Genomic DNA, 15,056 nt, shown 5'->3' with positions numbered 1-15,056 from the left:
CTGTGTTTTAGCATTTGTCTTTCAAACAGTGGTCTGAAAATAATATTATATTGAAAAAAAATATCATTATTTCACGGAAGTTTTCAATGTTTTATTTGCTTTTAAATCATAACGTTTGCCGAGTGCCTCTATGAACAGCGGGTTATTATTTTTATAAGTATGTTGATAAAATAATCGTCTTATAGTCTATAGACGTTCATAATAAAACTGCCATTACAGTGGTAGAATATAACAGAAATACGGTATTATATAATTTGTAAATTATTATAAATTTATAATTAGGTATTTTTAATATTGTAACTTGTAACAATTAGTGTGCATTCACACTATCGCGGCCGTTTCCGGCGGCCGGACTTTACACCGTATAACAGGTATAACACTATTGTCTGAACGCCGGGCAGATTTTGCGTCTCCAGTCACCACCTCAGCCCTCGCCCATGTCGATGCAGCGAGCAAACAGTCGTGTCGAGCGTTTCGTGTCCGTCTGTTGTGTGTCGTGTGCGCGTACCTACAACCTACCTAATCGCATCGCTTTTTGTCGGGCATTCGACTACCGCGGATTCCGTCGATTAGTTTTACATATAACATCGTTGTTTACTATTACTGGATTGCGTGGAAAACTCTGAACTGTCGATATTTTCGAGCATTCTGAGATCAAAAATCATCCGCCAACGACGGCAGTAGGTGACCTACTCGGTCTCTGATGTAGTAGGTACCTACGCGCTCGAGTCCAACTGGTGAGTATGACGTGGTTACAAATTAATTTGTATAATAATATCTGTAATAATATTATATCGGCGCAAGACGAAATAGAAAAATAATATTAACTTTTTTTGTCACGATATCACGAACGAAAACGAGATAAAACGATTTTTGCGACAGACGCGCCCGCCATGATATATTTTACTTACTAGAGTCAAATCGACTCTATGTTCGGATGATCTACACTCTAGGTAAGGAGTAGATCGTGAGTTGAACACTCGACCAGACGGTATATTTAATTAATATATATATATATATGTGTAATAATGGCGGATCGGTGTCGGGTAGATTAGTAGGTATATCGGAGCCTTTGCGATGGTGTCGTATATTTAAACATTTCATACCTCATAGAATACCGTGGCATAGGCGCTCACAGAAATTTTTCTATATGAGGGGCAATGTTAGGATTTGAGGAGAGGTATACCAACAATCTTTAAAAATATTTTGAATAGCCAGGGGGGAAATTCTCCAGCTTGCCCCACTCTCCGCTATGTAGATGAGTTGATATGGTGTTATATATTTTTTACGGCTCTCCACTAGAGGGGGGGGGGTCAGAAGTACCTATGGTACTGTGAGGCCCGGCGTTCATGCAAATAATTACTTTAGTCTTCGATATATTTGAAAAAAATTTATAAAAATTAATTTTTATTTTAAAGGGGCCTGGATTTATTTCTGTACCTAGGCCTATAATATGTTGTGGTGGGTCTGTATTCTGTATATATTTAATATATTGGACACCTTTTGTGTATATGTATCAGTGCTGACGACAGCCATTAACAGATGAAGTTTACTATAATACTCATTTTTTTTTCGGACATATTATCATTATTATCTACCAATAATGATCGACAACCTAACTAGCATCGATCAAAACTCGTATTTATTTCACTTGTTTAAACGATAAGTTTATCGGTTTATCGTGTACTTACCCATGAATTTATTTATACAACCATTCTGTGGTTTGTCCTTGAAAAAAATGTTTAAATATAGCCAATAATATATTGCCTCCGAGGCAAGGGTACTATCAACTGTCATTTATCAAGGTATACAAAATGGGTACCTACTACAAAAATAGAACAAATCGCTACTATTATTAATAGTATAAAGATAAATTTTATTAACAAAATATGTAAATTTAGCTATTTGTATTTGTAACACGGGTACATTATTGTGTCAGTAATAAATATCTTAAATACGCTGTTGGTTATTATTATTATTATTATTATTGTTATTATATTATGAACAGGATTTCGTTACCGAATTAATATTTTACGCTTATAAAGTTATAAATAAGTGTGTATAAACAGTTTTTAATTTATTATAAATGAGAGATAAACTATTACAATAAATCTATTTGATAGCACTATGACTGTGGATTAAAAAAAAAATTCAAGTAAACAATCGTTTTTACTCGTAAATTATTATCAGTAAATATAATTAATATTTAATTATGCGGCTAATTCCACTAAAGAAATATAATTCAAATCAATTATGAGTACAATATAATTGTTTGTAAAACGATATCGGTTGTTCAACTCACAGAAAATATAACATGGTATTTAATATTTATGTATAAAAAATATGGCTCAATTAGTAGAGGAATGTAATCATATCATTTGGAACGCAGTTTGAAGAATTATCTATTGAAACGAGGCAATTACCTACGTAAACCCACAAATGGCCCAAATCGCTTGAAATAAAATTTTACCTTATCGCATAGAAAAATAAAAACAACAGTAATGACAATCTAATGACTAACGGATCATAATAATTATCTATTTTCTCATCCATTCCAAATTTTGTTAATATTCGGAATTTCTAGAGTTTAATGTTATAAATTCGTAATGTAAAATTATAGTATTATTGTTGTACTTATAACGATCATTATTGTAAAGTCGTAATAAATAATAATTCAAATAACGATAATAATTTATACGTGACATCATCATCAGCCCATCACGGTTGTTAGACCTCTTTTTAATGTCAAACAAGACTTGTCCGAAATACTTTATTCCATTTTTTGTATAAAACCGGTTGGCAATCGTTCAAAATAATGGACGTCAAATCTCTAATGCGGTCTTAGCTGTAGCTTACAAAATATTAACGTATGGACAGTGGACTTATGTGCACGTCATATTAATATTTGAAAACGTAGGTCTACGCTGTTTTACTGAACTCGCAGACATCTATATAAGACCTATAACATTTAACGATAATAAACGTAACGCTAGACGTTGTCCGTTGTCCCATAAGACATTATAATATGACCTATAGTATAGTTGAATGGTTTTCCCCGAAAAGTCTAAGATAAATGTCCATACCAACAATCCAACAATATTATTTTTATTCTCCACAATAAATTTTGCCCTGTGTTATTTAGATTTAAGTTCCCGTCGTCGTTAACGTCGTTGATAACTGATCGGCGCCGTGATAACAGGAGCACACCGCCTCCAAACAACAACACCACCACTACCACCACCCGTCATCGCAGACGAGCAACAACGTCGACGGAGCCACTCTGTTTGCTTGTTAATCTGTTACTGTTCTCAATTCTGTCGACGTTCAGGGTTTTTACTTACATATTTGTATTGTTTTTTCTTTTTTTTTTGTTACCGCGTAAGTGTTCACACTGATGTCGCTGTAAAAATTACGAAGACGGAGTGGCGGACGAACGTGTCGGTTTACAAAACCGTGTCTCACGTACTACACGGTCGTCTAGTGTCGTCTGCGAGGAGACAAAGAGATACCGACGACCTAGGATTTTTACTTGTGGGATAAGTCTGTAACAAGGACGACAAATAAGCCAAGCTGTGTGCCTAGTTGTCTGTTATGTGTGATAACGCTATTGTCCCCGTGAGTAGAACACTTTTGCCGCTGGCTATTTTTTTTCCTTAATTTTTTCTTTTTGTGCGGCAGTTTGACTGTCGTACAAAATACATCACATCTGATCAATTAATATTGCTGCATAGTACATATTGTTACCTTCCACTTGCATGTACATAACTATAACTAGCATATACATAATATAATTTGTTGTCAACGCACAGTAATATGATCGAGAAAATGATGACCATTGGTTGAATAGTCGTGATGCTTGTAAAGCCACTTAGATAACTGGTACATTGTGCAATTTACCAAGTTTAATTGCAATAATTTATGTAGATTAGATTAAGAAAGACGCTTAACAGATTGGCATGCAGTGGGAAATGCTAATATGTTCCACAGGCATGCTTTAAAGTGAACTATGTGAACTTATAAATGGAAAATAATTATGTAGGATCATTTAATTTAAATTTACAGTGCCCAAATGTGCAATTTGCTTAGTAATATAATATATAATAAAGTATATAATATTTTATATTTATATATACCTATTACCTATACATACAAATTCCCTTTTCACTAGAAATCATTGGAATTATTACTGCTATTACAGTAATGTCACATATTATAGTTTTTAAAGCACTGCTATAGTAGTAATATTAATCAACTGCCAAGACTGTTTTAAATTATTATAAATGAGTTTAGATAGGGGTTTAAGCCCCTATATGTACAACTTAGAATAAAGAAATTAATTTATGAAATCTTCCATACATGATAAACATGAAAACACCATTTTAAATGTTAGTTGTTCTAGAAAATTAAATTTTAATTAGGTATAGAAGTTGGCTTTTTATAAGTATATTTTTTATTAGGAAAGTATCAAACGTTTTCAAATTTAGTTGCCCTGGTTGTAGTAATCATAATACAATTATTGACTATATTTATATAAGTACTATCTTACAACCAATATAATAACCTTGGTAACAACTGTCGAATGGGCAGACTATTTAGTATATATATTCTACATAGTAGGCATATAATATTATACATTTAAATACTGTATTAGTGTTTATAGATATAACTTAAATAGTTAAATATTTTATTTTACTAACATATACCCATAATTTTTTAATAGTAAACTGTAAAAAATGATCTCTGGTTTAAATGTTTATAGTATAATAATAATATTGGAAAATATTGAAAATACATAGATACAATTTTTTTTGTACCTAAAAGGGTATTTGTTTAGTATGTGACCTACCGTATAGGGTATTCATTTTGTACGCGTAACCTACTGGACCGATAATTAATTTAAAAACAGTTAAATTAATTATATAATTAGGTTATTTTATTATTATAGATTACGGATTATATTCAATATCAGTCAACAAAATATCAGTATAAAAAAAATTCATTAGATTAAATTATGTTGGCAATTCACTATTTGTACATCACTTAAAAATGTATATACCTAACCTAACCTATATAATATATATTTATGGCATAAATTAGTCTTGTTATTTTGTGGTAATAGTTTATTCTTTTGTAAAAATTCTAATATTGTTTTTTCAGAAGAAATAATCGTATACAATTTGATTGCCAAGATTTTAAAGTTTAAACACGCAATATCAGATTAACGACAGAGCACATACTGGTCGTACTTGCAATATTGTCGATAATGTTAGAATGACAAAATATCTATTGGTAAAAACCAGTAATATATAATATAATATAATTATAAAGATAAGCAAACATAAGTTGTCCATACCCATAATATAGATCATCGTCTTGGTAGGTCACACACTAAACCCGGTAATCCTGGTAGGTCACATACTAAATTTGATTTTCAATCGGTAGGTAACATACTAAATGAATACTCCTAAAAGCAATTAAAGTTTGAATTCTGACAAAATAAATTATAATCACGAAATTGTTAAATTATTTTTAATTAAAAATTCAAAAAAAAAAAATTATCTTTTTAAATCTAAGATTTGAAAAATTTGATAAAAGGTTTTTCATAAGTTTGTCTACATTTATCAAAAATAAAATATTCACCAAAATGTCAATTTAAATTTTTATGAGTGCTTGAATTTCAAATGTTTACAACAGCAACATTGGATATTCACTTGATTTCTCTTGTGCCGATATTCTTATTTTGTTGTAAATTAAAAACGAATAACTGTAAAAAATTGAAATTTACACCATTTATTTATTTTATTGATTCTTATAATAAAAGATTTTGACTTGTTTTGAGCTGTTTATGGAAATTTTTAATTTTCAATGTGCAAAATATATTTTTTTTTTTTCTATAAATGCAAATAAAATTTCATTTTCTGGATCAAAAACCGTCAACATTTAATACAACACTCTTGATACATATTGTTACAATAGCGGTTGAAATATATTAAAAATGCAATTTTTTTATAAACATTTAAAGTTTAAATTTTGACAAAAATTATCAAATTGAAAAAATGAAAATGATTTTGTAGTGAAAAAATGATAAAATTTTGAATTTATATAACTTTGAATTGAAAATTTGAAACAACAATAATAATTATATCAATACAGTTATTTTTTATAGACATTTTATGTTCAAATTTGGACAGAATAACACATTAACTCAAAGAATAAGAATTTTAGTCATTTGGCTATAATCGAGGCTATAATTTAAAAATATTATAATTGAGCAGGTACTAGAAACTTCTAAAGTATACACAGTGCGTCCGATAAGTTTTGAGACTAAGGTTACTGATGTTATAAAAAAAATTTTAAAAATATTTTAACCAATTTTTATTCAAAATAGTCACCATTATGTTCTGCTTAGTACATATACACCTTGTACAATCGTCCAATTTTCTATAGCCTGTAAAAATTCAGCTTTAGGAATGTTCTTTAACTTTTGGATCATTGCTTCTTTAATCATTTCAATGGTAGCAAAATGGTGCCTCTTGAGCTCCATCTTCAACTTAAGGAACAGGAAATAGTCTGGAGAACTCAAATCTGGTGAATATGTGGAAGAAATGAGAGAAGAAAAGGGGGTGTGGACGAGTAATGGAATCATTTTGTTGGCTAAAAATTTAGTGAAAATCGACCGGGTGTATGCTGGAGCGTTATTGTGCTGCAAGTAAAAAGACCGATCTTTCCACAAAGCGGGCTTAACGCATACAATTCTTTTACAAAGGTAATCCAAAATGTTTTTAAGGGGTTATCGTAATAACTTCCCAGAATTTCATAATTATCTAGATACTAGTATTAATTTTAGAATGATTGTTTCAAAAATTATGGAATGCACTGTGTACAAGGTTTCCTGTGAGGATATACCCATTAGCTGAAGTGGGGGACACGCTTCCTAAATAAAAACCAGTTTTCTGTCGATTTATCTATAAACTAAAATATTTCAAAATAAATTTTGAAAGATCCAAATTTTCAGCAAAATAAATTCTATAAAATAAGTTTTTTTTTCAAAAGTTAAAAAATAATTTTTTTAACTTTTTACCAAAAAACACTAATAAATATTGTTCTCTAAATACATCATTGTATATCATATATTATGATGTTTGCCTATTCAGGGCATGATAAAAGAATAATGAACTTAAAATTAATTTAAAGACAAAATGTCAAACAGTCACAAAAAAATCTGTAATAAAACTATTAAAAATTAAAATCACATTTTTGAACAATTTTAAAATTGTTAATTATTTGTTTTATAATTCATTTAAATTGTATGAAATTATCTACATCTGTCATCTATACATTTTAGGTATATTAAAAATTCATACGATGCATTTGCACACCTTTACATCCTGTAAATGATGCACCTGGCACATACAAGGTTTCTTGATAGCGAATTTGCTTCAATATTTTACTTGTCAGTTGCATAATATGAGTATAATATACAATAATAATAGGTATTTGATAAATGACTGATGTTATATTGAAACTTGAAAGACCATTTGTCAAAAACATAACACTTACCAATAATATAGTCATTATATTATTGTCATTGTCGGTTTTAATTATTAGGTATTATAGTTTTCGCTATTATTACTAAACATATAATAATTAGTAATTGAAAGTTCCACGAAATCCATTAAAATTGTGAAATATTTCAGTATTTTAATATATATATATATTATATATACGTATTTCATAAGTTATTTTTACTTATAATTGTCAAAAATAGTAACATCATTACATAGTCTTTGACAATAAGCTATTTCCTGGAAGAAAATACCAATATACAAGACATATATTAATACCATAAATATCAATGATTAAACTTAGAACTCGTAGACTATTATTAATAATTAATAAATAACCATAATTAATATTTGTATTAAAAACAATTTCAATATTTCACTTTTTTATGAAATGTTTTACCATATAGTGAATATTTCATACTCTAAACATTAATAATAATGTAAATTTTTTAATGCTATTATAATTTATAAAATATGCCAAACATAGAAACATATTACAGCCTATACTTTTTTCTACCAATATTCATACACCTAGTTCTTGTAAAAAAAAATTGTATTCATTGAAAATTTTCTATGTTGCTGAAAATGTCATACTCACTTCATTAAATATAATTGCTCATACACCTCCTTGGTTATATCTGTATATATTTGGTTTTGTATCATTATGTATTTGGTATTAGATTGTTATATTTCTACCCGGGGCGTATAAAAACTTTATAGAACTACCATAATATACTTATACAGAAACAGAGCAGAATATTTATAGGCCTATGCTCACCATCCAGGTCTCATCCAAGTTATCTTACAGCCATCCAAAATAATAATTATATTGGATAAAACTTATAAAAAAAACAAATAATAGTAATAATAATAACAAATAATAGGGATTTTTAAATATATTATAAGTGACAAAAAATACTTTTTTATTTGTATGTTTCAAAAAAAGTGTATAATATAATGATGTAGCCAAAAATAGGGGGAGGGGCTTTAGGGGCTATGTCGCTCCAAACATTTCCTAAATGTTATATTAAGCTTATTCAATATTATTTAATTTAGGTTTTAGCCTCCTCTCCCTCAAATCTCAAACACTATTTGTGCCTATGGATGTGGTATATGTATCCATCCTATAGTCATACAGACAAGCACTAAACAAACAATTTCAATCTCATAAAATAGAAAATCAAATCAAAATTAAAGATAATTATGTGAAATCTATGTAATTTATTAATTTTGGTGTATTTATATTATAATATATAGTGATGTTTTAGCTATAAATTTATTATGAATATCTATTGAATTATTGTCGAGTTTATCGTATTATTTAATATAATTATGACTTTATAGTATTTATGTTTATACAATATGATATTGAATTGTGTATAGACGTTTTACATTTAGTAGTTAATAAAATTTAATTGGGAATGTAAAAGTATCATGTAGGTATCTTAGATAGATGTATTGAGTAGCATAATTTGGCTAACATTTTTGATGTTGCAATTTTTCATGTGATCATGGATATTTATATATGCATATACTTCTCTCCTTCTGATAATTATAAGCCAGTATGGGTTCCATTTTTATTTTATATTTATTAAACAAAAAAAAAATAAATAAATAATTAAAATTGTTAATAAATAAGTTTATTCAACATATTAAGTCACAGGTATTATTGTTTATTTGTATTATAATTTAACCCTACAGCACACGCTTCACGGTCAAAAAGACCGGGCTTTTAGAATTTTGTTCATTGTTTAAAAAATATGAAATATTAACCTAACTCAATCTAGGTTCCTTCTAATTAGATGACAAACTAAAATTAGATACAACTCTTGACTGTTTACGATTTGATGCCTGTACTATAGAAGGGTTCAAAGTTCACTACCTATCAATATACGGTCTAAAAGACCATGTGTGTGCTATAATGTGACATTAATACACAATTTAATTTTATGAAAACTCAAAATATGGGTTTTTTTTAAACTCTCTTATCGCCGATAAGACATTATTTTCTATCAATAAAACGTATATGAATATTTTATTTTCATTGTGACCTTGCAAGATTGTTGCTAGTTTACATTGGTTCGCCATACTGTTTGTAACTACGAAGTTTAAGTTGTTTGTATGATTTATCAATAAAATCATTTGACAATTTTTATTTATTTAAAATCAATAAAATAATGATTATTTTAATTGAAATATTTTAATACACGGTCAAAAACACCTTGTGCGTGGAACCTCATGAATATTTTTAATGCGTGTAATCTAGGGTTAAAATATTCATTTTAAACTTAATTTTAGGCTATTCACAGAGTAATTATTGTTGAATTTATCAATGACTTCTTCCATATTGAATATTTTTTTTTCCAATTTGTAAAGTAGTAAGATTAATTAATTGTTCTTAGTCCATTGTAATCGTTCTCAGATGAGTTCTAAGTCTTTTAAACATGAAAATGATCTTTCATAGCTGGCAGTTGTTCTGGGTATAATAAGAAATATACAAATAAGTAATAACTGATGTTAAAATTGGAAATCCATTTTGAAAATCATCATTCTTGATAATTAATTCTATTTTCTTAACCATTATACTAGCTGTTTATATGTAAGAATACTTCAACTTTAACATTTTATTATGAACTTCAATTTCGATTTTCAAATTTTTAAAATCCAACAAACTATCTAAAACTATTGTCAAGTAATCTCTACTTTTCTGAACAGTTTGTTTATAATAAGTACATTTGTTGCAATACTCTTAAACTTTTTACTTAAAAAAAATCCAGTCACTTTAGCACTACCTAGCTTCTTTGTGAGAGGTACTATTTTCAAGATCTTTAAATGATTTTTTTGCTTTAGTTCATGTTTTGAAACCATGTTATGTATTCATTATATTTATTTAATGGTAGAAAATATCGACAGTAAAAAGAAAATACTGTGCTCTTGATTGGACTGTACTCTAGCCACTCATGTTCAACCTACCAATCTTGTCTGAATGATTTAGCATTTATACGTGGAAACTAAATATCTTTTGGTTTATATGAGCCAAAATTATTAGTAATCAGATTATTTGCAAAAATAATAAATAATGTAAATACAATTCTAATTTCTAATTATACAAATTAAAAAAATTGTTCTTGTTAGATGATTGTTTTACACATATAGATGTGACCATGGCTATAGTTGCTATAAAATATAATACTTATTGATTAAAATGTACCTACTATACATACTAGAAATATTTTTGTTTAATTAATGAATGATGAATAGGGCAGAGGACTTGTAGCTCTAAAAAGTCACCAAATATGCATTTAAATATAAAAAATATGCATTTTACAGTGGATATTTTGAGCAATAGATTAGAATTATTTTTCTGTTGGTACTTATTATTTTGATGAATAAACTTTATTTAACAACTTACAATTAATTATTTGAATTATTTGGGTTTATTTTATGGGTTTTCCCACTGTAATTCATTTCATGGTGATGATAAACTGCAGCTTGGTGTTTGCAAAATGCTCCTAGTTTTCCTTTAGGGCAAGAGAAAAATCCATTTGTTACATCCACTTCGTAAAAAGTATTTTCTATTTCAGACTGCACTCTTTATACAATTTTCAGATTACTGCTCGTTTAAGTTGATCTTCAAATATATGTCGAGCTGTATCATTTCTCCCATTGATAAAAGTCCGTAAACGCCTTTGAGAATATTTTTCTAATGAAGTACAAATTAAAATCTACTAATGCATCTGCATTATATGCTTTGTTCCTAGAGAGAACTATAAGAGTCCTTAAAACGAACATTCACTTCTGAAAAATTATTAGTTTCGTGCCCATGAACAGAAGCATCCCGAAATACCAAACACCATAACATTTTTCTTTTCCAATAATTATTAAAATATTTAATCCATTTTTCATATTTTAAAGGTATTGCAGTGTATTAATACAACTATATTCAGTAAAATTTTGACTGATGCAGTCATATAAGCTTCTTCAGCACAATGCAAGTTTGTTGCAACAAAAATTCTATGAAATAGTCTGAACAAAATCTTTCTATCATCTTTAAGTACATCATGATTCTTATGTCGTATCCCACAACTATCTCCAGACAGATAGTAGTATATGAAATCTGCATGAATTAATTTTAGATTCAGGCAAAATTGATTGGAGTGCTTGCTTCTCTGCTTCACTATCATCAATAACAAATTGTTTGGAAAACCCTTGAGCATTAAAACCATTAGGCATTGACTGCTTTAAAAGCGTAAAAGCTGCTTTATAGCCAACAGCCGACCGTCCTTTTGTTATGAATATACCTAACGGAACAGCTCCAACACCACATGGTGGTAACATGAATGTTACTGAGTGACTTTGAATGTCACAGGATGAAGTACTATCTACAAAAGCGATATCTTTGGCAAATGATAGTTGGTGATCTCTTTTCATTATAGAGGCGATGACTAAATTAGCAAATGATAGTTGGTGATCTCTTTTCATTATAGAGGCGATGACTAAATTAGCAAATGGATTTTCAGAGTACCTAACAATAATTCCGTTATCTTCATAATACTTTTTTCCTCTTCAAGTTTCTAAAACAATTGACCCTGGAAGACGTTTAAAACGCAAATGGTGTTGGGATCTCCTGACTGAATAAAACCCATTCACAATCTCAAGAAGTTCCATCGCTGGATGGATTCTTCACTCAAGTCATCAGTCCCTTTTATTTTATTTTTATTCTATTTCTTATCAACTCATTGTAAAAATATATTTACAGATTGTATAATAAAACAAAAAATAAACAAAAAAAAAAAAAAGTTTCTAAAACAAAAATTACTTATTTTAAAATCTAAAAACTCCAGAAACGTAGGCATTCAAAACTTTTAAAATATTTAAAAAAACTATTACCCATTTAAATTGTAAAAGATGATTGCTAGCTTATTTATTTATTGAATAGATTTATTAGAAAAATATGCAGTCAAATTTTAAATTAAATAAATGTTTATATTTCATATAGGTAAAAACAAAACTACACCTATATATTTAAATTATAATTTATTTTGATTGTTACAGTGTGTTAATTTCTCATCTTCTTATATTTCAAAATATTCTAATTTGTCAAAATAGGTTCTATGTGTTTTATTTATTTTTCTAAGTAGGTTCTCACCTATGTTAGAATATTTATTTATCTATTTGGTGAACTATCAAATTAATACCTACCTAAGTGTCTATGATATTTTTTGGTATCAAAAAGATATTATAGATTATTATCTAGATATTAATTTGGTAGTTAAATACCTAATGATCATAGACTTATAATAAATAGTTACATACAGGGTGATTCTTTTATCAAACAACACTCATTATTTAAAAAAGTATTGACTTTTTTCAAAATATTTTTTTACATAGTTTCAAATTGTTAAAAAACCAATGTTTTTATTAAAAAATTATATTTTTAAATATTTTTTATCCTTATCATTATTTAAGTTTTTTTCTTTTTTGAATGACAACTTATAGTTTTAATTTCATATTCCAAAGCAGAATATTTTTCGTAGTATTTTGATTCATAAAAATCGAATTTAGGATGTGTAGTTTATGAGTTATAAGCATTTAAAGTTTAGACAAGTGGAGTAGTGGACAAACATTTTGCAGGGTAACCCTGCATCACTCCACTATGCCAATCTCTGCCAAAAGTCAATACTTTTTTAAATAATGAGTTGTTTCATAAAAGAATCACTCTGTATAATCTATTATAAGTCTATGCCTAATGATAGAGTCTATCAGATAGACTATGAAATTATGTTCTTTTTTTTATAATCATATTTTTTTATAAAAATAAAAAAGTAGAACTAATAAGTAATAACAAAAACACTTTTTAATTTTGTGTAATTACCTGCAAAACACTTATATCATTAGAAGATCCCAAATTGTTTTCTTTCCAAACATCATACCAATGGCGAATTGTCCTGTATTTCGGATTGATAGTGGCATTAGCCAATTCATCAGAGTTAATACCATATTCTAATTCATGTTTCGATTCATGCATTTTAATAGATTCCCGATATACCTGAATTAAATTAATATGTGTAAATAAACTCTAATTCAAAATATGGAAATTAATAATTCAATAATTATCTTACTTACCTAAACCATCATTAAAATAGTTTTAAAATGTGTTTTACATTTTTTAGAAGGCCTCAAAAATGATAGTGCTTCTGCAGATCTAATATTGTGGTTGTGGTCATTATTGATCTTTATTATAGCTGGCAATCCATTCTAAAATAAAAATTGTTTAAAATAATAATACTTAAATACTATTGCCTATTGGTACCTACTAAATTAAATCAACTATAATATTAAAGTTAGTAGGTACCTATGAGCTATGGCACCTAATTATTAATATTATAAATCATTATCTTACTTACTTTTACAAACTTATCTTTTTTTTTTTTTGTATCCTTTGTTGTTAATTTAATTCGAGATTTAATTATTATGTAAATCTTAGCATTACACAGTGTAATTTTTTATCTTCCTTTTTTATTATTTGTTTTGGTTATTTTATTGAAACCACTTTGATGGCATCCTTAGATCTTTCTAGTAAATATTAGGAACAACTATTATTAGAAAGCTTTTTTGAAAAAAGTTTTTTATATGATAAAATAAAATGTTACGGTATGCACTAGGTATTGAACTATTATTGCAAACAATATCTATTTTTCTATTATTTAATATTACCTATATAAATATTAAAATTAAATTTAAAAAGGTGGGAATGTGGGTATAACCTAGACGTTCTCCCATTAGGTGGTGTAAAGGGGTCACATATCATTCCCCTAGACAAATGTGAAATAATAGTTATTTTTTTAATTGTAAATAATGAAATATTTTTACTGATAATACAACATTACATATTATTATAACATAGGTTCATAATTTATGATTTATCTATGTTGTATATCTATTTTCTGTTATTAATAAAAACAATTTTGTTGGTACGTAGTTTTTCTTTATAATATTGTTACCCCCTGTGCTCTAATTGATGAGCAGTGGGCACACTTGGGTATCACTGTGTTGTATAGTAGATGTGTAGTCGGTCACCAAAAAGGCTATAAATGTGTTAAATTTTAATTCAATTATTTTTCATGGTACTATTTTGTACTTATTCAAAAAATCAATTCTAAGCTGAGATTTGCGTCAAGTATATGTCATGAAATATTTTTTGCTATTGCCATTAAAGTACCGATTAAAGTTGGTTGATTAAATTTTTGCAGAAAACATACATTTATTATGCTATTTATATTAAGTTATTATAGTTTATATTCATAGCATTTTATATTATTATTGTTATTAATTATATACGGCAATAGGTACCACTTAAGTTCTACAGTAAAAAGTAGTATTGTTTTAAAAGTGTAAATGGGTTTATAGTATGAATACCTAGGTTATATCTTAAAATGATTCATATATTTTTAAAATGTAATTGTGCATAGTAAAATGTATGGTAGGTAT

The 15,056-nt window shown here is 27.8% G+C and overlaps 1 protein-coding gene across 2 annotated transcripts in view; it reads left to right on the top strand.

Moving 5' to 3' along the window:
- The first annotated feature begins 481 nt into the window (after positions 1–481).
- The window catches only part of LOC107168958 (uncharacterized), a 33,140-nt gene continuing 18,565 nt past the window's right edge, over positions 482–15,056 (top strand). The window contains exons 1-2 of one of the 2 annotated variants that reach the window (XM_089218231.1): positions 482–737; positions 3,143–3,615. The gene's annotated coding sequence lies outside the window, so the exon portion shown is untranslated. The remainder of the gene's footprint in view (positions 738–3,142; positions 3,616–15,056) is intronic. The other variant, XM_015518528.2, reaches the window with a different exon arrangement.

This window comes from Diuraphis noxia, unplaced genomic scaffold (assembly GCF_037042655.1).
Source record: "Diuraphis noxia isolate RWA-SAM2 unplaced genomic scaffold, SU_Dnox_SAM2 contig0001, whole genome shotgun sequence".
Classification (NCBI taxonomy): Eukaryota; Metazoa; Arthropoda; class Insecta; order Hemiptera; family Aphididae; genus Diuraphis; species Diuraphis noxia.
Note: the sequence above shows the minus strand (reverse complement) of the source record. Positions and strands in the feature narration are given on the sequence as shown.